Raw genomic sequence first — 25,039 nt, 5'->3', positions numbered from 1 at the left:
AATTAGTGCTATGGTTCTCATTAGAATCTGTTAAAAAGTTCATTTAATCCAAAACATGAAGACAGACTTGTTACTGACAGTAAGTCTGACCAGACTAAGTAGTTTGGCAATGAGGGGTGATTTAGATAGTTAGCTCATGTGATGAACATGATTGAATGAGCTAACTATGCAGCTCCAAAGTTTTGACAAAATTCATTAAGACATATAAACTATATATTTTATAAACTATGGTCCCAGTGAGTACTTATGATAAAAGTATTTTAGATAATACAGTAAATTTTAAATGTGCCAAGTGATAAACCATACTTACAAAAAAATCACTTAACAAATGAATGGAGCAAAAAATTAAAGACCACAGACAAGTAAATTTTATTTCCACCACACAGCAGTCCTTTTTTGTGTTAGCCTTACCACAATCACGAATATTATTTCATTCTGTAACATTGCACTAAATTACGTTATAAAGGAAAAAAACATCAACCAACAATGCAAGCTAAAACATTTAAGAGGAAGATAATTCAGTGGACATTTTCTTCAGATTTACCCACACCTTGGACATATTTTTAGAATTCTCTATAAAATATTATATATGGGAAAAAGCATGTATCTCCTTCACAGCATTTGTGTTCTACTCACACAGCATCCTCCTCCATCCTGTGTTCAGGGAACAAGTACGATCTTGTGTTATCTCTCATACCAAGCACACAAGAGCAACATGTTTACATTCATTCTTTCATACCCAAATTTTCTAAGCACTGGTATGCCCAGGCATGCTACTATATACTAGGACTCTAAAAATGGATGAGTAAGTTAGTTGTACTCTATTTAGGAAAAGATATAATACGTTGAACTACAATATAGAAAGATTAAATGAAATAAATTTAAGTGATATAGCCACTATTTGCTAGCTATTATAAGGATAATTATTGTCATCAATTTTTTTAAAAAAATGCTTATAGAAGGAGCGATTCTACATGTCTAGGAAATGGACTCATGTAGGGCATACAATCTGAAATAGGTGTAAAGATTTAGTGTACATTCATCAAGTGCCTGCAAGGAATGTGATCATGTACTACAAACACGCATTAAAATGTATTTATATACACATATCTATATATTCAGGAGAAGGGGACCAACAGGTGCAGGAAGGGGAAGGCAGAGGGGACAGAAAGGGGATTAAAATAGGAAATGAGAAATGTCACATACATGTATGAACTACCCAAGATGAATATAATCATACTGTACCACAGACATGTACCAGTTAAAAAAAAATTAGTCACATAAAAAAAGAAAAGTGATTCCAGGCAGAAGAAAAAATATTCAAAAGAACAGTCTAGAAAGGGCATGCCACATGTGGGGAGCCATGAGACATTCAAGAAACTGAAACATTGAATATTTAGGATGAAATATCAGAAAATGAGTTTGAGATGGAACATATTATTATTATCTTAACTACCAGATCAGATACTTTTTCTGTAAGCAAAAGCAACTTAGAAAATAATTTGCATAGTAGGAAACTTTTTTCAAGGAAGTTTCTGTGACTATATATAGAGACTGAGTTGGCAATCAGATAGATATTTAAGGGAGAAACGAGAGTAGGGAGAATATGATTGCATTTTGTACATTTCCGTATAACCAACATAATCAAAGAATGCTACAGATATGCCTGTCTCTAATGAACAGAAGAGAATTCTGATAATTAGAACAATAAATTTCTGATGAACGTTAAAAAGGTATTTTTTATTGAAGAAGAAACTTAGTGGTGTTCTAGAGCTATCCATTGGCCAAAATATCGGAGGCACTGCCCCACTTTGCATGAACACACAAGTATCCAGCAAGCACTGCAGGGTGTACACTTATGTAAAGTGCATAATTTGATGTACATGATTTGTCCTGTACATCTCCTTTGTTGGGAGCATCATTGTGCCTGATGACAAATATGAAAGTTTAAAAAAAACTATATCCCTGAAACTAGTTTCATGTATATACTGAGTGCATTTTTTCACGCGGTGCTGTCAGAGTACCAAAATAACAGAGACTCGAAATGTTATCAAGTTTATAAAGTAAGGTGCATGAATTATTTTGTGCCTTCATTTTTATTTAGTAAGTATTTATATGTGTATGGGAATTGAATCTAAAGCTTCCCTTCATTATGACTGACAACAACCTTCACACACCATGCTCTAAGAATTTACCTAAGCGTATTCAGTTAGGTCAATTTGCAACAATAAAAATTTCTGATTAATGGAAGGAAGACATGATAGGGTAACAAGAAAAATAATTTACATATGGATTACCCATAATGATACCTAGTTCTAATAGATTAATGTTCCTTATGTTACTTTACAACTGTCTTCCTGAAATATATACTATAGAATTATAGAAAGTAAGCAAAAGAAAGACTTCAGCTGTGGATTACAAACCTTACACCAGCTTATCCATGAATTACATAATACAGAATAAAGTCATATTTAGAGTATGAACTATAAATGAGAAACCCAAAAATTTGTTCAAGGTCAAATTCCTCAATTATAGTAAATTTCACTTTCATGTAGAATTGAATACAGATATTTTCCATAATTTTATCATGTATGCCCACTCAGTAGTGTTCCTTTTGCATAACAAAATGCTCGCATAGATGAAAAGTAATATTTGAGAATTTTTTTACAAAATTAAATTTCTTTAGTTCTATTATTTTTACACTTTATGAAGTTATTATTCTTTCATATTTTACCTTTTAAATTTTGTGTCGGTTATTTGGTTTTATCTTTTTACTAATAACATGTTTGCTGCACACAATGATCATGAGTTGGTACATGTATATAACGTACTAATTTTTTTAAATGCCCCTCCCTTCCCCTCTTCCATTCCTAGATTTCCTTTCTACTTACCAAAGATCTATCTGCCTGTTTCCTATTATCTATCTTTTATTTTGCTCTTTAAGTACTTTTCTTTTAGGTTTCTCATAAGCATGAAGCCATGTCATATTTAAGCTTGTATGTCATTTGCTTCACTTACTATCATAGTCCCAAGGTGCGTCTATTTTCCTACAGATGACTCAAGTTTATCCTTCTTTATGGCATAGTCGTACTCCATCATGGATAAATACCACATTTTCTTTATCTGCTCATCTATTGATGGACATATAGGCTACTTCCAAGATTTAGCTATTATGAGTTGTGCTGCTAAAAACATGAGTGTGCATATATCACTGTAATATGATGTCTTTAATTCTATAGAAAGATACTGAAGTAGGGAAGAGCTGGGTGAAATGATATTTCTAGTTTTAGTTTTTTGAGGCATCTCCACACTGATTTTCACAGCAGTTGTATCAATTTACAGCCCCAACAACAATATAAAAGAGTTCCTTTTTTCCCTACAGCATTATGAACATTTGCTATTATTTGATTTCTGGATCACAGCCATTCTTTCTTGAGTAAGAAGGGATCTCGGTGTTGTTTTAATTTGTATTTTTTTAATGGACAAAGATATTGAACATTTTTTCATGTATCTGTGGTGGCTATTTGTATTTCTGAGAAGTGTCTATTCATTTAGGTTGCTCATTTTCTGATTGGTTCATTTATTTTGGGGAGGCTTCTTTTTTTGAGCTCTGTATGCATTCTAGATATTAGTGTACTGTCACAAGATTAGCTGCCCCTGTAAATTTCCCATTTCTGTAGGTTGTCTCTTCACTCTGTTGTTTTCTTTGCTCTGCAGAAGCTTTTTAGTTTGATATAATCCCATTTGTTGATTCCCGAAGCTATTTCTTAAGCAATTGAGGATCTGTTTAAAAAGGGCTTAGTTTGCCTATGTCTTAAAAGTTTTGCCTCTTTTACTTTCCAGCAGATGTGTTTCTATTTTATTAGATCTTTTGATCTTTTGATTTTATTTTGCTACATTATGATAGATACGGGTACAGATTAAATCTTCTCCATTCTTATAGCCAGCTTTCCCAACACCATATGTTGAAGAGGTTATCTTTGCTCCAGTGTGAGTTTTTGACTCCTTTGTCAAGGTCAGGTAACCGAATGTGCCTGGGCTGTTTCTGCATCCTTTATTCTGCATCCACCGATGCGCAGTCTGGGTTTTTGTTTGTTTGTTTGTTTGTTTGTTTGTTTTCCAGAACCATGCTGCTTTTCTCACTGTAATATAACTTGAAATCCAGCATTGCAATGCCTCCTGCTTTGCTCATGTTGCCCTAGATTGTTTTTGCTGTTCTGGGTCTCTTCTGTTCTGAATTTTCAGATTGTTTTCCCTAGTTTGTGAGGAATGCTGTTGATATTTTGATTGAGATTACATTCAATCTATAAATCACTTGGGTTGTTATTCTACCCATTATTATTTCCATTTTCCTTCTTTTTATGTATGAATTCCTGATTCTTTCCTTTCTTACAAAGATCTCTTTGCTATCAGTCCCATATTTCTGTAAATGCAAGGAATCTTGAGAAATTATCTACTTCAAGTTGTACTAGAATTAAACCATTGTTTCTCAAATTTGACCAAGAAAGAACTAACTTTTTTTATTCCTTAATATATCTATCAGTCTTCTCTCATCTTACTTTTATTTATTTATTTATTTTGGTTTTTCTCCGGTACCGGGAACCGAACTCACGACCTTGCACTTGCCAGGCAGGTGCTTTTGCCGCTGAGCTAAATCCCCAGCCCTCTCATCTTACTTCTAAAGATCTTTTTTATCTTCATGCCATGATAATTCTTACAAACTTCACATTGCTCCCCTTCTTTCTTTCTCCTTACTACCTTGTGCATCACATACATTGTCTACCCCACCTGCTCTTCTCTGCCATTATTATGGATTGCCTTAATTTCCTCCACACCTGAGCCAAATATTACAAATAATAATAATAACAACAATAACAACAGCAGTGCAAGGACTCTTGCTTTATCCCTGATACACAACCGGTGTGCTCTTAGGAATTATCTTGTTGCAGTATGAACTAAAGGAAAGAGAGACTGAGGGAAAGGAGTTCTCATTGCCAATCTCAGAGAGCTTATACCAATCAGTCACTACTAAATATTGACTAACCTGATGTCAGATCCCCCAAGTGTAAACTTCAAGCGAGGCTAAGAAGTACAATGGAATACTAAAAAGTGAGAGAAAAGCTGAAATATAATTAGATGAAGTGCTCTAGATTCTTAATTTGGATACAAAGACAGCATCTTATCTATCACCTTATCGCTGTAGAACTTTTTTTTTCATTTCCTAAAGAGTAATAAAAGCTTTAAAAAAGATGGAAAAGAATTAAGAAACACAATCTCAGGGAATCTATGTAAAGCTCGGTGCATAAAAAAAACACCGAAGTTCTACGTCTATGGGGGTGGGGCGGGGGAGGCGAGTTCCTACGGATTGAAGCCAGGGCTTCCCACATTCTAGGAGTATGCTCTATAATGGAACTATATCCCTGGCCCTGATAGTTTTAATTTTTTTGTTTCTTTGGGAGGTATTTTGAGCTTTACTTTTGGATGAGTACATGAATGCATATATTTTTATTCCTTTGCCCTAAATCATCAGGTTAGACTGAGAGAGAGCAAAATCAGAGAATTTTGCACTTGTGACTGCAACACTGGCATACTTTTCTGCTGTGGATACTTTCTTCTTTCTCCAAGAGAACCCCAAGTACTCCCCTTGATACCAGGGATCAAACCAGGGTCCTACTGAGGTGAACCCAAATCCCTGTTATGGATAGCTTCAATGCTTAATATTTTGATTCCTTTGGCCAACCCATGACTATCAGAAGAAACTAACCACTGAGGAAGATCCGTTATAAATTCTGTATTATGTAGCACAACCTTACCATGATAAAATAACTGGGTAGTTCATCAATCCTTTCTCTAAAACTACATTCCATTCTGTGTAAGGGAAACAATCATTGTAAAAAAGTACTTTCAGTGATTTTTTTGAAAGTGGAAGTGACCAGAACCTTCGCTTCAAGATTCATTGTTTAACACTGGGTTCTACACTTCCAGTCTACATGTCATATGTACCATGTGGCTTCAGTTAGTTCTCGCCAGTGTAGTGATAATGGGGTTCAGGACATGCTAGCTCAATATATGGCATGTTGGCATTCTGAATATTTGAAACTGGAAGAAACTGAGGAAACTGTAGGAGCGAAAATGTCACTCTAACTTTTCCCTTACCATACTCTCCTGAAGAAAGTCATAAAAATCTAAGGAGGAGTTTTAGTTTTTTTGTTATTTGCTGATACCTTTGCATACCTAAAACATATAGTTTTAGTATATACATATACTATCTAATAAATAGATATGTTTATTATGATAACATAAATCACTTCATACAATAGTTCTCAAAAGTATGTCAGCTTTATTTGCCTAGTAAATATTAGGCAATTTTAGCTATTAAATCCTATCATACTTCAAAAAGTGTTCATACTTTTGCTCATATGACATGAATTCAAGATTTACTATTAGTTGACTACTTATTTTTGCCTATAAAATACCTCCCTCACTAGCCAATTCATAATATAAATTTTTCATGCATTTTTGAAAGATGTTTCTATTGGGAAGCAGAGATAGTTAGCTAAGGGTGACTTTAGCCCTTGTAAAATTTTTCCCCAGCCCACTATTAACCATTTATCTAGCTGACTAGATGGAGACTTTCATGCCTACACTAGGAAAGCCTGCCCAAACAGGCTATCCACTCTGCAGTCATCGACACTTCATTTCAGTACACCGCCACATTCGTCCTCTGGGCATTTCTTGTTACATTCCCAAGCTTTTTCCTTCTCCTGGTTAATTAGATAACTTTATCTTTGAATGTTTTACCACTACTAAGATGGTATCATATTTATTCACAATGAATAAATTATGTTTTATATGTCCACAAAATTCGATATTACATAATTTTCATGCTGAAGTTTAGTTACCGACATACTCTGGATAAAATAACTGGGTGGATACTCTGGATATACTCTGGATATCTTTTTTTATTTGAAAGAGAATTTTTAAAAAAAGAACAATGGCAAAATGCCAACAACGTAGACAAAAATAAAACAAAGCAAAAACAATAAGAATGATATAGGGTTTCATAACAAAATGATAGGGATTAACAGTGGTTTTTATATTACATATTTTTATTTTCATTGAAGTTGGTCAGATTACCAGATGTGAGACTACAAGATTGATCAAACGTTAAAGGAATAAAAAATAAAAACAAAAAAATTACAAATGGTACAGAGTTTCACCAAACAAGTGATAGGGATCCAACAATGGCTGTTACGATCTTTCTGTATTATTAATGACATACACATATAATTTTAATGGCTTTATCATATTCCAGTGTATGGATATAACAAAAATTCTTTCAACAAATTCCTTTTGTTGAAAAATTAAATAATTTCCAAGTTTTCACTGATATTTAATTGTAATGAAAGCCACTATAAATTTGAACATTTCACTGTCACCAGTTTTTGAAGGATATAATAAAATATACTCTTGCTAAAAGAAAAAAGGGAGCAGGAAGAGGAGAAGAAGGAGAAAAAAAAAGAAAAACATAGAAGAAGCAAAAACAAAACGAGTGACTACAAGGAATTTATGGATTTCTGATCATTAGAGGGTTTACATTTCTCATTTCATACTATTAAATGGTCTTCAAATTATATTTACCTGACAAATGTGGTTTAGGTACAACGAAGAAAAGTTCTCAGTATCTAATTTGTACATCTTAGTTCTTGTTAGTGGTATTTCTCATTCTAAATCAAGAATCACTTGGAATGCTGGCTACATCCAGATCATTTTAAGTTTTAATTTTGATTTTAATTTTTAATTTCTTTTGGTACTGGGAATCAAACTCAGGACCTTGCACTCGCCAGGCAGGCGCTGTGCCACTGAGCTATATCCCTGGCCTCCAAATTATTTTCAAGAGTGATTAATTGTGTGTATATATAAACTAAACTCACATGCTAAAAAAAAAACCAAGTTTTTAAATATACATGGTTCAGTGTCCACTAAACACACTATACTTGATACGATGGGACATCATAAAACACTACAGTCAACAATTATATGCCATCAAATTGAATAAAGAAAAAACTATATAACTTCTTGAAAATATAAATTTATCATGACTGAATCATAAAGAAAATCTAAACCAGTAACAATTAATAGGTTAAATCAGTAAACAAGACCTTCCCAGATCTTGATCGTATTACCTATGAATTCTATCAAATATCTAAAGAATCAATACCGATGATTCTTAAACTCTTCCCAAAGCTTCAGGAAGAAGAAATACTTCCAAACTCATTATATAAAGCCAGCATTACTATGATATCAAAGTCAGATAAGAAACCTACAGTAAAAGAAAATTATAGGCCAATTTCACTGATGAAGATACTGGAAATATAAAAATCCTCAACAAAAGCCTAGCAAATTGAAATATATTAAGAGTATTAGCCCAACATGGTAGCACATGCCTGTAATCCTGGTACTAAGGAGGCTGAGCCAGGAGGATTGCCATAAATTCAAGGCTAGCCTGGACTACTACATAGCAAGATCGTGTCTCAAAAAACAAAACTAAAATGGATCATCAGTCATGATCAACTAAGATTCATCCCATCACCCAAGACAGGTTCAATATATACATCAACAAAAGTGATGCATCACACTAACAGGATGGTCAAAACAACATGCTCATCTCAACATATGCAGAAAAGCATTTGACAGTTTTCAACAGCCTTTCATGGTAAAAAGTCTCAGCAAAACAGGCATAGAAAAAATGTACATCAACACAATAAAAGTCATTTATGACATGCCCATAACTAATATTACACTCAAGGTGAAAAGTTGAAGGTTTTTCCCCTAAGATCAGGAACAAGACAAAGATGCCCATGTGTACCACTTCTATTTAACACAGGTTTAGAAGTCACAGCCAGAAGAATAGGGCAAGAAAAATAAAGAAAAGGCATTTGAATTGAAAAGAAAGGAATAAAATTGTCTCTCTGACAACAGATCTTATATATAAAATATCCTGAAGACTTCACACAAAAATCTGTTAGAATAGATTTAAAACTGCAGAATACACAATCAGCACACAAAAATCAGTAGCACATCTATATACCAACAATGAATTGTCCAAAAAAGAAATTAATAATCCTATATTTAAAAGCACAAAAAGAAATTTAAACACTTAGGAATATGTTTAGCTAAGAAGGTGAAAGATCTGTAAACTGGAAACTGTAAAACATTCATGAAAGCCGAGGAGATAGCTCAGTAGCACAGTGCCTGCCTGACAAGCATAAGGTCCTGAGTTTGATTCTTGATACCAAAAAAAAAAAAAAAAAAAATAAAAAAAAAAAAAAAAAAAAAAATTGATGAGAGAAATTAAAGAAGATACAAACTAGTGGAAGGAAATCATGGATACATGAGTGCTAAGAATGAATATTATCAAAATGTTCATCCTTCGGGCTGGGGATTTAGCTCAGTGGCAAAGCGCCTGTCTGGCAAGCGCAAGGTCGTGAGTTCGGTTCCCGGTACCAGAGAAAAAACCAAAAAAAAAAAAAAAAAGTTCATCCTTCTCAAAGGAAGCTACAGATTCAATATAATCCCTATCAAATTTCCAATTGCATTTTTCACAGAAAAAGAAGAAAATTCTAAAATTTGTATGGAACTACAAAAGACCTCCAAAAGTCACAACAACCTTGAGATAGTCAACTAATCTTTCAAAAAAGCTGCTAAGAATATAAAACAAGAAAACAATAGTCTCTTCAAAGAATGGTGCTGGGAAAATGGGATATTTACATGCCAAAAAAAAAGAAATGTGATATTTAACATACATACACCATACCCAAAAAAACAACTCAAAGTGGCTGAAAGACCTAAAAACAGCACATGAAACTAAAACTCCTTGAAGAAAATACAAGGAAAATGCTCCATGGCACTGTTCTTGGCAATAGCTTTTTCGGTATGATTCCCAAAGGGTCAGGCAACAGACCAAACAGACAGAGGCATGGTATCAAACTAAAAAGCTCTGTACATCAAAGAAAACAATAGTGTGATGAAACAACCTACTGGTTGGGAGGAAATATTTGCAAGCCATACATCTGGTACAGGGTTAATATCCAAAACATATGAGAACCTAAACAGCAAGAAAACAAATTACTAGATTAATAAGCAAAGAAACTGAATGGACATTTCTCAAAAGACACACAAATGGCCTACAGGCACATGAAAAAAATGTTCAACATCACAAATCATCATGGAGATGCACATTAAAGCCAAAATGAAATATCTCCATACATTTGTTAGAATGAGTATCACCTAAACACAAATAAATATAATAAGGGAGCATGCAGAAAGCCCTAGAACATTGTTATTGGAAATATACATTAACATATCGATGAAGTCACACTCACAGAAGTAGAGAGTTGAACAATCATTACTAGAAGCTAGGAAAGGAGGAGGAAGAAAAATAGGGAGCTGTTGATCAAAGGGTAAAAAGTTTGACAGGAGATGTAAGTTTTTGAGATCTATTGCCCAACATGGTGACTACAGCTACTTATAATGTAATATAATTTCAAAATTACTAAGAGAGTAATTCTATATGTTCATACCACAAAAAAGTAAGGTGATGGCATGTTAATCACTCTATAATATATTAGAACACCGTGTTTTAGCTGATAAATGTATACATATATAAAGTATTTTGTTTTTAAAATAAATTTTTAAAAAAGAATAAGATTGGGTGTATAGTTTAATGGTAGAGTGCTTGCCTGGCATGCAAAAGGCCCTGGATTCAATGCTAAGCACTGAAAAAAAAAAAAAATCAGTAGTAAGAAAAAAATTGTATTTGACATCCCCATATAATGGAAATCCTTTATAAACAATAAAACTGATCTGTCCATTTCATGTTATTTCTAACACATGGTTTATACCAATAACTTTACACACTTTACTAGATCTAAATCTTTTTTTTCTTTCTAACTTTATACTACAGCATCTTTTTACTTTTACAGAACATGGTAGACCACAATAGCTCTTTGCCTTAAAATAAAGTACAGCTTATTTTGTCTTCTTCCTCCAAAACCTCAAAACCAAAGAAGCTATTTAAATCAAAAAAAGGAAAAGCATAATATACATGTTAAGTATTGCTCAATAAGGAAAAGGATTTTTCTATTATTAGTATATAGGTCTTTTAAATCCAGCCACAAGAAATTAATAATCTATTAGGCATTACTTTGGTAGTTGGTTGAGACAAATCGATATAGAATTTTTATTTACAGTTAGGTAAACTATTCAAAATTAATTTTAAAACCCTGACTCCACTTAAAAATGCATATAAAAAGGGTTTGTTGAAAAAAAAGCATCACAATGCTTTAAAATTTAGTATTAATATATAATTAAAAATCTGTAATAAAATATAATTAAACTTTAACATAATTATTTCTTTTTATTGATACTTAAACCCATTAATAAGCAATAGCTGTTGCCTTTTAGCATGTGGTCTATTTTTAAAATGGTAGGTTTTAAAAAGACTTAGTTCAGATTAGCTACCATTCTGATTTAATGGGGCATCTCATGAACAGAACTGACTTGTAACTCAAATTACATTTCCTCTATCAAGTCAACCAGACCTATTTTCCATAAGGAATGATCCTAAGCCCAGATTTCCAGATCAACTGTTACTTTTGTCATTCAGAAAAAAAGAATGTTAAACTATAGAATTACTTAATCAGGTGCTAGAATAATATATGCTTCAAATACCATTTGAGCTCTATCAAAAAGCCACCTGCAGTGTTAAAAAGATGATCCATCGTCACCTATTGATTTCTTTTTGTTTAGCCTTCAGTGAGGATTGAGAGCATCTGGTTTCCCCTCTTATGCATGGATTAACTATCTCTAAATCTTCTCTGGAATAGTAAGTCTTGTTACTTAAAAAAAATTTTTTTTTAGATTTTTTTCTCAACCCTTTAATCATCGTTGTGGTCTTCCTCTGAACTTTCTCCAAACTCTTCATGTCCTTGTTTAGCAATAAAGCCCAGAACTAGAAACAGTGGTCTTGTAATGGTCTGGCCAGTAGCGAGTACAATGGGAAAAGAAAATTTCCTACATACTTGATCCTTACTTATGTGATCAAGTATTGTGTTTGCATTAACCAGAATATTATAACTCATGCTAAATTTATCTTTCCTTTACTGCTACATTAATTCCTAATTTTATTTAACTATAGTTTTTCTTTGGAATTCCTGATATTTTCCTCCCTAAACATAATGCTTTATGTTTATATCCTACTATATTTCATTATTCTACTTTCTAATCAATATTCCATTTGCTGAATCATTTTTGCATAATATTGATGTCACTGAGAACATAGCATTGACATAACTTACCATATTTCTTTCTAATTCTAAATATCAATAATTTATTAAGAATATTTGGGACCTAATTGTTATATTTAAAAGAGATGTTTAAAGTATTTTAAAAGATTGAGTGCTAGAATTCATAGTCCTTTGAAAAAATATGATTATGGAAACTTTGTTAAATTTGTTTAATCACCTTTCATATTCCAACCTAACACTGTGAGGAGCTAAAGGGCATAAAGTATGAAAACGAGAAAGTTTTAAATTTCATAAGATCTTAAAGAGCTAGGTTAAAATATTCCCAATATACTGATTAATTCTTTCAGAAAGAACTTGCGGGTCAGAGTGAGCACTGGTGCACCAACACTAGTACTTAGACTTGGGGTAGAGAACAAGACATCTGACTTCTGATATGGAACCTTCCTTGTGGTAAGATGAAAGAATCATTTAAAAATGAGTGATACTGAGAAAGGCAAGAACATTTTTTTTTGCACGTAAGTGTGCCCAGTGCCACACTGTGGAAAAGAGAGGCAAGCACAAGACTGGGCCAAATCTCTAGGTCTGTTTGGGTGGAAGACAGGTCAGGCTGGTGGATTCTCTTACATAGGCAAGAACAAAGGCATCACCTGGGGAGAGAACACACTAATGGAGTTTGTGGAGAATCCCAAGAAATACTTCCCTGGAACAAAAATCATCTTCACTGGCATTAAGAAGAGAGAAAGGGCAGATTAATAGCTTATCTCAAAAAAGCTACTAATGAGCTACTTAACTTATTACAAAACAAATATCTCATAGATTTTTTATTTGTACCATAATTTAACAGATCTCATACGCCAAAATACAGATCATGAACAGGTGACAGACTATTTTTGTGGCACAGTTCAAATTTAAGTAAAATTGGTTTGTAGTTAAATGACTATGTTCTTTTTTTTTCAAGTTTTGATAGTAATTCTAGTTCAGTAATTACTATCACTGTTTTTCCTTTCTAAAGATATGGCTGGACTTGATTAGTAATGTTTGACTTTTCAGCAAGATGGAGAATGGAGATGGAGAATGTTATCTGAAAACCTATTGGAGACTGGTTTTATATTTAGATGTATATAATTGGTTATGTGATATAACAAAATTTACCTGTTTCAATTTATGTTTATTAACATGTTAAAGGCAATGATTGAAGATAAGGAAACAATGTCCATACCTTTGGGCTTAACTATGGCAATTTAATTACAATTTCCTGTACCTAAATTGCTACCTTTTACTTAGTGAAAGGCATTTTAGTTAAGTATGTGTAATACCAAATAAAGAATATTTAATACTTCTCTCTCTCTCTCTCTCACACACACACACACACACACAAAATGAAAAGTTAGAGAATCACAATATGTTATAACTACGTATTTAGGTTACCCTTCTCTACTACGCTTCTCCTCTGTGGTTCACTGAACAAGATCTGTTTGAGTAAGTTTACCAATAAATATCCAAAAACAAATTTTCATGATGACCTTCGTACTATGTGGAGCTGTGCCGAAAAAATGCAAAAAATTACATTTATATGATTCTCACTGGGTAGAAACCTAGGCAGTTAATGACTTAGTGATATGGAAGAATAGACAACCAGATAAAACATGGTAAGTATTGCTATCATACACACATGAATTACATATGACACATACTTCAAAAGTAAATGCACTTCAAAGACGGAAGAAAAGGATCACTTCTTAATTGCCATGCATAAAAAAGCACAATCTTGGTATATTATGATCCATCTGAAAAAAACTTGCTGTAGGCAATTTTGAAAACTACTTAATGGGGGAAGAACAAGTAGCTCAATGGTAAAGCATCTATCTCGAATGTAGGAGGCTTGGGGCTGCGGATTTAGCTCAGTGGCACAGCACCTGCCTGGCAAGTGTGAGGTCACGAGTTTGAACCCCAGTACCGGGGAAAAAAAAATAGAATGTAGGAGGCTCTGCATTAGATCACCAACAATGCCAAAGAAAACTAGTAGGTACTTCCTGTCCACAAGTGCAGATTCAAAAGATTTTGTAAGTCATAAACAAGATATCTGTAAGTGATAAACAAGAAAATGATAAACTTGTTGCTTAAGGTAAAAATGGTAATCAAAAGCACAATTAAACATGATTAAACAGACATCCAGTCAGATCTTTAGTGAATGAAATTATTATCTGTAGCAAATAAAAGATTGTATCTCAAATTGATAAATAGAAAATTTGTAGTTAAAAATTTTATTATTCAGAAATACAGCACTGTTTCCCAGAAGTAACAGTTTAAAGAACTAACAGTCATTTTTATCTAAAATATTAAACTATGAATGGGAAGGTGTAGAGCAAGAAACTTGCTTATAACCACAATAATATATTGATTGATTTAAAAAATTAATTTAAAAATCCTTTCCTCAAGAGATGATGGGAAAGGGGAAGCAGGGGAGTACAAGGGGACACAAAAATAATGAAGATGTGTTTTATATATCAACTCCCCACGATGAAAGCAGTCCTTATATACTACAAACATTTCCTTATTTAAAAAAATCCTGTCCTATACAGAGTTTGTTAAAATACAATTCAGGACTAGAGCTGTAACTTAAGAATAATAGAGAGTGTGTTAAGCACGCAGGAGATATTATATTCAATCCCCAGAATACCTACCCCCACCAAAGATAAATTTTAAAAAATATACTCCAAAAGATATTTAGAATAGATAATAGCACTATAAATAAATTTAATATAAGACAGAGTATTCAGGAATAATAGGGTGCCATTATTGGCCTTTTTTAGCCTAAAATATGTACAAGATGCCATGATTATGTACATAAAACTGATTTTCTCTCATAATCTAGTTGTGAATGTACATATATGAAGCTTAATATCTTTTATTTTGACCCACCTTTCAATTAAAATATAGGATAGAATTGCAGCACTCAGTTAAAGAGTACTGCATATCAAATAGCATAATGATATATTACACTAACAAAATATTCAAACTACTTAGCCTGGGGTACGAGCCCCTAAAACTTGGCCTTGCTTAGCTCTGCAGTGCCATATTCCATCTTACTTGCTTTGAACTGACCCCGTTCCTCCAAATATGAAAAGCTTGCTTCTCCTTGAGTATTCTTCCCTAAGTCTTTATGCAAATGAATGAATCTTACCCTATTGTTTTATACCTGCATCCCATAATTAATGCCAAAATAATAATAGGCTCAACATTATATTGGTTAAGTATTGGCCAGAAATATTATTAGTGTGAAAGAAATGATTTGAAATATATTACATTTGTGCAATATGTTAATAGTAAAATCCTCTCCTTTGGACTCTACAATAACCTCCATGGTGAAGGAAGCAAAAGGGTATTATTTTCATTCTATGACTGAATAAACAAATTTTCAGAACGTAAAATAAATTACACAAGAACATAAGACTAGTTAAGTCATAAAACTTGGTGAGATGCTAACTCAGTAATTTTGAAAATAGCCCAGTATCTTTATGATTTGTTGAAGATAACACAGTGAAAATTTTTGGAAGTGCAGAAGAAATGTAGATTCTCATGTGCAACCTTGAGTCACTATGGAACACTAGGTGAACTTTAACTCTCACTATTCCTTAGTTTCAAATTAAATAAAACGACTATATATTTGTCAATGATTAACATTTGGAAAATGCTTAAGTGTCCTTATATTTGATGTTACTCACAAATTCTATATACTTACATGTCCACTCATTTATCCAACCCATAATTAATGAAATGTGTTCTGGAGGACACTGTTCCAGATTGTGTCAATACAGAAGTGAACAAAACATAGAAGTTTCCTTCTTTGGGTCTTTACTTCTAAAAGGAGTTAGATCTCTCCTTTGTAATGTGAATCTCTGCGAATATTGACAATATGGATAATATGTGCAAAAGAGAATTAAAACTGTTCTATATAAGCATTTAAACCTTGTGACAGATTGTATGGGACTAATGATTAATGTTCTATACATTGTTCTAAATGGCCTGGTTTCAGAGAAAATGTTCTATGTACACAGCATCTTCCTTGCATGCTCTTAAACTCTCCCCTTCTTTCTTCTCTCCTCTTTCCACATAAATACTACAGTCAGGGGTATTTGAATGAAGGGGATACATTTTGAGATACTCATTGTTAGGTTTGTGTGAACATCATAGTGTTTTTACAAAAGCTTAGATGGTACAGCCTACTATATACCTAAGCTATATCATGTACAGTATCTACTGTCTTACTTGTGGTCTCTCACTGACTGAAGTATATGCTTGAATAACACATCCATCTTTGAATCAGTTTCTGCTAAACTCTTTTGTTGACTTCTTTATTGAGCTGCAGCTACACTTAAATTATGCACTTAATAATATATTGCATCATGCTTTTCATGGTTCCTTTTTATGCTTAATTTGATCTTTCCAACTAGTTTATAAGTCTACTGACAGCAAAGACAATGATTTATACTACTGCTGTATCCTCATTAACACAGTTCCATCGAGTATCAAAATCACGTTATCCCTCACCTACCTATGTAATTTCAGTTTTGATCTAATAAAATGAGGAAAATAATAGTAACTACAGCTCCTAGGATTGCTCTGTGGGTAAAATTAGATAATGAACATATAGTTTGCTTATATAACAAATATACAGCTTAGAAACATATCCTTAATGTGATCAATTATTGATTTGCTAATATAAATTAATGTTTGCAAACTAGTTAATTAGGTTAGTTTAATTCACTAGTTAATGGGACTTGGTCTTTTTTTGTTTCTTTTCTGTTTTTTTGTTTTGTTTTGTTTTGTTTTTTGTTTTTTTGTTTTTTTGTTTTTCTCCGGTACCGGGAACCGAACTCACAACCTTGCGCTTGCCAGGCAGGCGCTTTGCCACTGAGCTAAATCCCCAGCCCCCTCTTTTCTGTTTTTTTGACACAGGGTTTTACTATGTACTAGTTCAGGGTGGCCTTGAACTCCCTATGTAGCTTCAACTGGCCTTGAACATGCATCAATCCTAATGCTTCAATGTCTGGAGTGATAGGATTACAGGTGTGCACCATCACTCCCACATGGGACTTGGTCTTTTGAAATTATGTTTGATAATAATGTTTTCTTTCATTTCTTCATTAGAAATTAGTCACAAATTCCAAATTCACATCAGTGAACTGCTTAGTTTAGGAATAATAACTCCTTTACTAAATATTGTGAAGCAACTGGAAATACCCTGATTTCTATAGATTCTTAATTGAATTTACATAATAGATACTGAAAGATGTTATATGTGGTATTATAATATGACTAATGACAAACTGAAATGCCTCACAATTTATTCTAAGTCCTCAATAGGGTTTTCCTTGAAGTTGCCAACTTAAAAAGCTATTAGTTATATAGTTAAATGACATGTCAGGAAAAGTATTGTGGCAACCATGAAGGCATGTCTGGCTCATAAATTTTATCCATTTGCTAATTTAAATAGTCCTCAACCTTTCTTCCAAAAACACTATTCTTTTAGTATTATGAGCAAAGTAGTCAACTTAGAAAACAATTACATAACTAAAATTTGAAGTCTCTAATGTGCTCTTGTTGTTTGGAGGTCAAAAACTAATACATCTTCTATGTTTTCCTCCAGTTTTCTACCTTACATTGCTCGTAAGACTAAAAAAAGTTTGAGCAAAAAATACAGACAGCTACTCTTGGGGCTTCATCTTAGTCCAAAGGTATGAGCAATGTGATTTGAAAGATAGATAGATTTTATAAAAATATTATCAAGACCAGCAATCACTGAAATATTGTGAGCGATAGTATCAGGGAATGAAGATATTTTAGTTAGAATCTTTGAAGTTAGAGTGAGGATGAATATAGAATAGTTACTATAGATAAGAAAACTGTGGGCAACCCACTTGGCCCCCTTCTGTCCCTCTCTTCGACAGAAGCTTTCTTTCCCTCAGTAAATATATTCTGCTCTTAAAAAAAAATGTATGCTTGAAAATTGTTAAGAGAATTTACTTTGTGGGTTCCTGACATTGCTAAGAAAGTTCATGTACTCCTTACCAAAACTAATTGAAAAGTATGTAAAGTAAATCACATTAATTATCTTGATTTCATTATTTTACAACATATACAAATATCAAAAAGTTATACACAGTACACATATACAATTCTTATTTGTCAATAAAACTAAAGGAAAAAACTAATCAATGCATTGGAGTTACCTGTAAAACAAAAGACTGAATAAGTGTGTAAAAAAATTAAAGGCAATATTATATTTGTAATCCAAAATTTAAAACCTTCCATATTTCATTCACTCATTGAGAGTTAATCATTAAAAATACTGTAATATGTCCACTTGTTTAATCCAGAAAAGAAAGACACTAAATGTTGTGAGATTTCAGAAGAAAAAAACATAACATGTCCTCAAGACAATTCCAAAGTTATCTTGTTCCTGTAAATTGCTAAAAACATAATCTTAATGATATGTCTCTTTTATAAATTTTTTCATATTTTGAATAGCTTGCCATGCTAGTCTAATGTCCCTTCAGTGAAAGTTTTTGAAGGTGCTGATTTTATGTTCTATCATGTCTGCACTCCTAGGAACATAGTGAATTATTTGGATCTTCAATAATTATTTGTAAATAAAAATTACAATGGAGTTAACCTAAAAGAATAGCATGAAACTATTTGGAGCAGTTTGAAGTGATTTTGAAGTCTCATTCAGTAGGAAAAAGGAATGCTAGATACAAACACAAAAACTACAGAGTATAGAAAACTTTCTGGTAAAATGAAGATAGCTTAAAATAGTTTGTGCAAACATGAAATGAGTTTCATTTGAATTCTAAATTTGCAGTGAATTTCAACCCACACTACTCCAAAATTCCTCTGTCAATGATGTACAATTATGCCAAATGTCTCAGTGTTCCAAAGACATTCAAATGGCCACCACTACCATCTACCTTTTAAAAAATGTTTTAAATATATACATAAATCTAGTACTCAAAATCCAGTATGAATACCACTTCATAGAACCAGCCACCTCGGTTTCAACCTACAACTCCCAAATTGTTTCCGTTTCTACACCACTGCAGCTAACAATCTTGCCAGACTACACAAAACCATCCAGTGGTTTTGTCTGATGTGGAAAAAACAAACATGAGGGACTAGGAGGTGCCACCAAATGCATGCCAGAATAAAGGCTAGAAATTGGCGCCTTAACCCAGTGCATCACCTTATTTCAATTCTCTTCCTTTTGAGTGAAAATTATTTTATTTGGATAAATTTTAAATCTATCATTTTAAAAAAGTGCTTTAGATGAAGTAATGATAGTATACCTGAAGGAATCATTCTGGCAGTTTTGAAAGAGCTACTCTCTATAACATTAAAATTTTGACTTCTAGTTGTAAAATGACACTGTGGGTGGCTAAAGAGAAAAATGAAGTTAGCCTGTCAAAAGATTTCAATTCCATCCTGGTACTACCAATAACTAGTAATACACCCTTTGACCAATCATCTCCTACTGTCATAATTTTCACATGGGGACTCCCTTAACATGTCAGCATTGCCAAGAAACTAGATGAAATATTTTACATGGACAGAAAATTAACTAAACTTTATCAATTAACCACTTAAAATTAATAAATAATATAACTTAATTGTTGCTATTTTACCCCGAGAAAATTCTACCAATGATACTTTTCCTCCAAAAAACTATCCAAGAATAAGTACTTCATAAACTGTTTCCTACAAATCAAATAATAAATATAGAGAAGTAAACAGTACAAAGTCATATTCTGGCCTCTCCAGGACCTGGAGTGAGACACTTTAAAGATAATAATTTAGTGAAGAGAAAGAAAGAGATGAACCTCCAGGAACTGGAAGAGAGTTGATGGAAAGATTAGAAACTGTCTAGAAACTAGAAAAATGGAGCACAGCACAGAGAAAGGAACAAGGCACTCTGGAAGGCTCACCCCAACTCCTGGGGAGAGATGCCTGCCATTAATGCATTATAAGCTTGAAGGGTTGGCAGCTCCAAGGAAAAACAGCAGACTGGGCCAGCAGCACTGGTCCCAAGAGAAACCTATGACTATTATAAACTCCAAAAACAACATGGTGTTTCACCCCAAAAGTGACTCTTTCTAAAAGGCAGGCTGGGGTTAGACAGAATGTCTGTGTGGTATCCACCATATCTGAAAGGATTTAATCGGGAGTCATATTGCAAAAGTTAGTTGTTTGGCTATTCTCTAGGGTTTCTGGTGTCATCCTGCCACACAACTGGCTGAAGGACAGATATGAGAGACAGCCACTGAGTGGGACTGGGCTAGACATACACATTCTAAGAAGTTTAAGCTCAGCCAGGAGGGACACAGGGGCCCTGCCCTCCATGGTGAGAAGCCACTTCACGCACAGAAGTGCCCACTTTGGGCACAGAGCTCAGTGGCCTGTTTGCTTCCCCATCTGACACAGCCTAGCATATATGAAGACAGAGGCTTCTGGAGCAGGGAGGGCACCCTACAAACTCACAGACCACAGACTTAGGTGGGGAAAATCGTGAAATGGAGTGCACAGAGGGATCAAAAATGGGAGCTCCTGCAGTGATTAGAGTCTTAGGCAGGCACCATAGCCCATGTCCAGTGGGAAAGGCAGGGCAGGATCCAGCATCTACACAGAAAAATGTGAGTGTGAAAACAAAATAGGTCTTAGCAAAGACTCACTAGCCATTCCCCGTATCTGCTGGATTTTAAGACAGCAGACTCTGGAAAGAAAAGACCCTTTCAAAATCAAAGACAAACTGTTTTGGACTCATTTTTTTCTTCTTCTTTTTTCCATTGGTCCCATGTAATTTATGGGTTTTCATTTCTTTTTTCTTTTAATTATTTCTCTTTTCTCCTTAATATTGTTCTATTTTTTTCTTTTTTTCTGTTAATTTTCTCTAATTCAATAATTCTTTTTCTCCCTAAAATAGGATGCCTTTCCTCACTCTTCTCTCCTCCTGTTGATCTTTCTTTTCCAAATTTTACTGCTTTCATTTTCCCATTCCCCACCCCCTCTGTCTTTACTACTATAACTATTAAGCTTTATTAATCTTTAGATATTTGGTTAATTCCCTGCCATTACTGTTGAATTATTTTCTGTCATTAGTGAAGATATAGTTATTGCATTTAGCAGATAATTACTATATGACAATATTTGATTTGTCTTTGTGTTTATACCATATTTACAGATCATTTTTCTGTGATTAGGGTGCTACATTATTGATTCTGATCATATGTCAATATCTAGTTTGTCTCTGAATTGATGCTGATATTCTTAGTACTGCCAGGATGGCACAGTTGGTGCTATTAATTGGTTTTCTCTGCATGCCAATACTAAGATTGTCTTTGTCTCATTAACAATACTGTGGTCCATTTCAGAAGAACTGTATGCTAGGCCAATTACACTGCACTCTCCCCTCCCAAATTAATGCAGGGGTTTGAATCTTGGGACAGAGGAAAAGGTCTACAGTTACCTGCACACAGAGTGCATAACTGAAAATCAGACACTAACTAAAGATATCTCCATATTAGCAACAAAGTCCAATATAATTAGCCACAAACCTAGGTACATAACACACACACACACACACACACACACACACACATGAACAAAATAACAAAATGCCTCAAAAGACTTCTAATATAGCCAAAGCTCATCCACAGGGCATTGGTGGGAAAGACATCAAAAGCCACAGAGTTGAATTATTCAGAATGATAGAAAAGATAATAATAAAACAAATCAACAGGAAGATCAGTAAACTCATGGAAGATATAACTAAATACATAATAGATAATAAACAAAAACAATCAATGAACATATAGACAATACTAATAAAAAGCTATCTGGGCTAAGCAAAATGAAACAAAGATGAATGACCAGAGTAGCAAAGAACTAGAGCCTATAAAAATGTACCAAATAGAAAGCCAAGAGATTAAAAATTCTATTGAAAGTATGAGCAGCAGAAGTGACCAATGTTAAGACCCAGAAAACAAGGCTGATGTTGGTGACTCTACACTCAGAGGTACCTTTAAAACAACAAGAAAAATAGATCCAATAGCTGCTAGATGATGCAAAGACTAATCTAAGATTAATTAGAATTAGTGAAAAATCAGACCACAGTATAAACGACATTAAAAAACTATTTACAAAATAACAGCAGGCAACTTTCCAAATATGGGGAAAGGGTTTAACGTATAAGATAAGCAGGACATTTAGAAACCCAAATAGCCACCATCAGAAAACAATTTCTCCACAACACATCATAGTCAAAATCTCTCAGGACTTCCAGGAAGATGGTGGAATGGTGAGTGGCAGAGAAAGAGCCTCTCCAAGATTTGGTGACTAGATACTAGAATATAGCAATGTGAAGAAAACAAGGAATGAATTGGGTCTCCTGGACCCAGGAAGAATCTGAAGTGAGAATTGAAGCCCAAAGGGAGAGCAAAGAGAGAAACTTCAACAAAGAAGGAGAATGTGGCATGAAGCACCTTCTCCCTGAGCCTGGACTCATTTTGTGGGAGGGACAGAGGAAATCTGGGGCTACAAGGTGACTGCTGCCATCCTAGAGGCCTCCACAGAGAGAGGCACACCAATGGAAGAGAGCAGTGGACATGGAGGACAGCAGTGCTTAGTAAGTGGTGCAGGTTCAACATCTGGTGGGAGAAAGTAAGTGTCCAGGAGCCATCTTGGAGAGGGGCCAACTGAGCTCCTAACTCAAAACAACTACTGGCTCCATCTAGTGGCTCCTAGCCAAGGTCAAGCCCTCAGAAGGTACATTGACTGCTGCAGGCTAAATGGGTCTGGTTCCAGGCTCATAGCCAGAAACCAGCCTGAACTTCAGGGGAAATAAAGATTCAGGCTCACTGGGATTATCCACTACCCTGCAATAAAACTATTGCTGGCTTGCTCGAACAAATCAACATGGATCTGGACTCTGACCACAATATCCACCAATAACAACAGACACACACCTTGAAATGGACTCTTTTCTTCTCCCTCTTCTTTATTTTGTTTTCTCCTCTTTGCTTGCTTTTGTGTTTATATGAGTGTGAACATTGCTTCTAGATTTTTTGTGGTGGTTGCTCTGTTCTGTTCTTTTTATTTTTCCCTTCTCTTTTTTCCCTGCTGTCTTCTGCACCAGTTTCCCAAAGTTTGTGTGATCCTCGTTTGTCCATTAGCCTTGCTTCTAACCTCTTCTTTTTCTATTTCTCAATTTTTCCCCCGTATTCCTTTTAAATTTTCTCCCCTGAGGGTAAAATTGTCATCCTAAGGGCTTATTTACTGCATACAATTTTCAGGTTTGTTTTGGATTTTGTTATATAATCACAAATCTAGTTCATGCAGATAAAGGTAGCAAATTAATAGTTACCTCAATTTGTCAAATTCTAGGCTGTGTTTGGTGCTATTGTTATTGCTGATTGTACCACATTAGCCAAAGTGACAGAATTTGTCTAACCAGTTAATCTTCCTGTTATACCAAGACTGAGATTGCCTAGGTGTCATAAAAAACAATATCTGCCAGTGCCAAACAACCACTGGATAGGCCAAGTAGGCAGCAACTTCTCATCCTCAATCAACTGAAGTGGTAGGTCTTGCAACAGACTCGAAACCCGAAGGTCAGCTGTACCTGGAAGTCACCCCTGAGAAGTAATCATTTCCTAAGGATTCTAAATACTAGCAAGAAAGCTACTCGCCATAGGCAATTTACAAGCATCAACTCAAGAATGGAACTTCAATTTAAAAATATAAATGAGAAGACATTTAAACAAGATGCAACCCCAATGTCCAGCTCACCATAGGCAGACCAAGGGGGCAATGAGGTAAGACAATCTGAAAGCCACCTACCTCTCTGAAGTACTAACAGTGGAAGTAACAAGGCAAATGAATGAGGCTCTAGAGAAAAATCAAATCAGAAATAATTTCTCACATAACTACAGAGATGGTGACCACAGTGAAAAACATCCTCAGTGATTCGAGAGCAGATACAAATGAAAATATAGAGGAGTTTAGGAAAATGATGGAAACCAAGAATGCCCAACATATGAAAGAAACGGAATCCATTAAACATATTCAAACAGATATCCAGGAGATTAAAAATTCCATTGAAAGTATATCTGGCAGGAGAAGCCAATGTGAGGATAGAATCTCAGATATAGCAGACAGGATTGGTGTTAGCTAGCATGAAAAGAAAGATTTCTTTAAAACAGCAAGAAAACACAAGAAATCAAACCAGCTGCTGCTAGGTGGTGCAAAGAAGAATAATATGATTGACTGGTGTGGCAGATTAACTAATGGTCAACTGGTAACACTCAGCTGAACTGAATCAGCATTGTCCTGGGTATGAATGGCCCACCAGAAGACTATTGTCAACAACATAAAAAACTGGAAGAGAAGACGCTGGTGCTATCGATTCTCCTGGAGAAGTTTGTTCCACAGGTTTTCCTGATATTAACTCAGCTGTTCTCATCATCATGAGAGCTCAGGTCCTCGCTGTTGTTGAGGATGGCTGCAGTTGTTTCCGGGGAAGTTCAGTCCTTACTTTGAGTGTGGCTCTCTTACTCCAGTGCAGATCTCACAGCCTGCTGGCATAGATCCTTCATTCCATTAGCACAGACTTTCTAGCTTTGGCCACTGACATTTAGGCCTTCTCAGTGCAGATCCTTGATACAGACTTGCATGAGACA

General features: G+C 34.3%; 1 protein-coding gene and 1 pseudogene across 2 annotated transcripts in view; one reads left to right on the top strand and one right to left on the bottom strand.

Annotated features, from left to right (window-relative positions):
- The window catches only part of Adamts6 (ADAM metallopeptidase with thrombospondin type 1 motif, 6), a 282,035-nt gene that overhangs the window by 169,907 nt on the left and 87,089 nt on the right, over nucleotides 1-25,039 (bottom strand). The gene's annotated exons all lie outside the window — the stretch shown is intronic.
- Nucleotides 12,783-13,144, top strand: LOC102008273 (annotated as a pseudogene).

Source organism: Chinchilla lanigera, unplaced genomic scaffold (genome assembly GCF_000276665.1).
Source record: "Chinchilla lanigera isolate Chin_1 unplaced genomic scaffold, ChiLan1.0 scaffold00045, whole genome shotgun sequence".
NCBI lineage: Eukaryota > Metazoa > Chordata > Mammalia > Rodentia > Chinchillidae > Chinchilla > Chinchilla lanigera.
The sequence above is the reverse complement of the archived record's forward strand: the minus strand, read 5'-3'. Positions and strand labels throughout refer to the sequence as shown.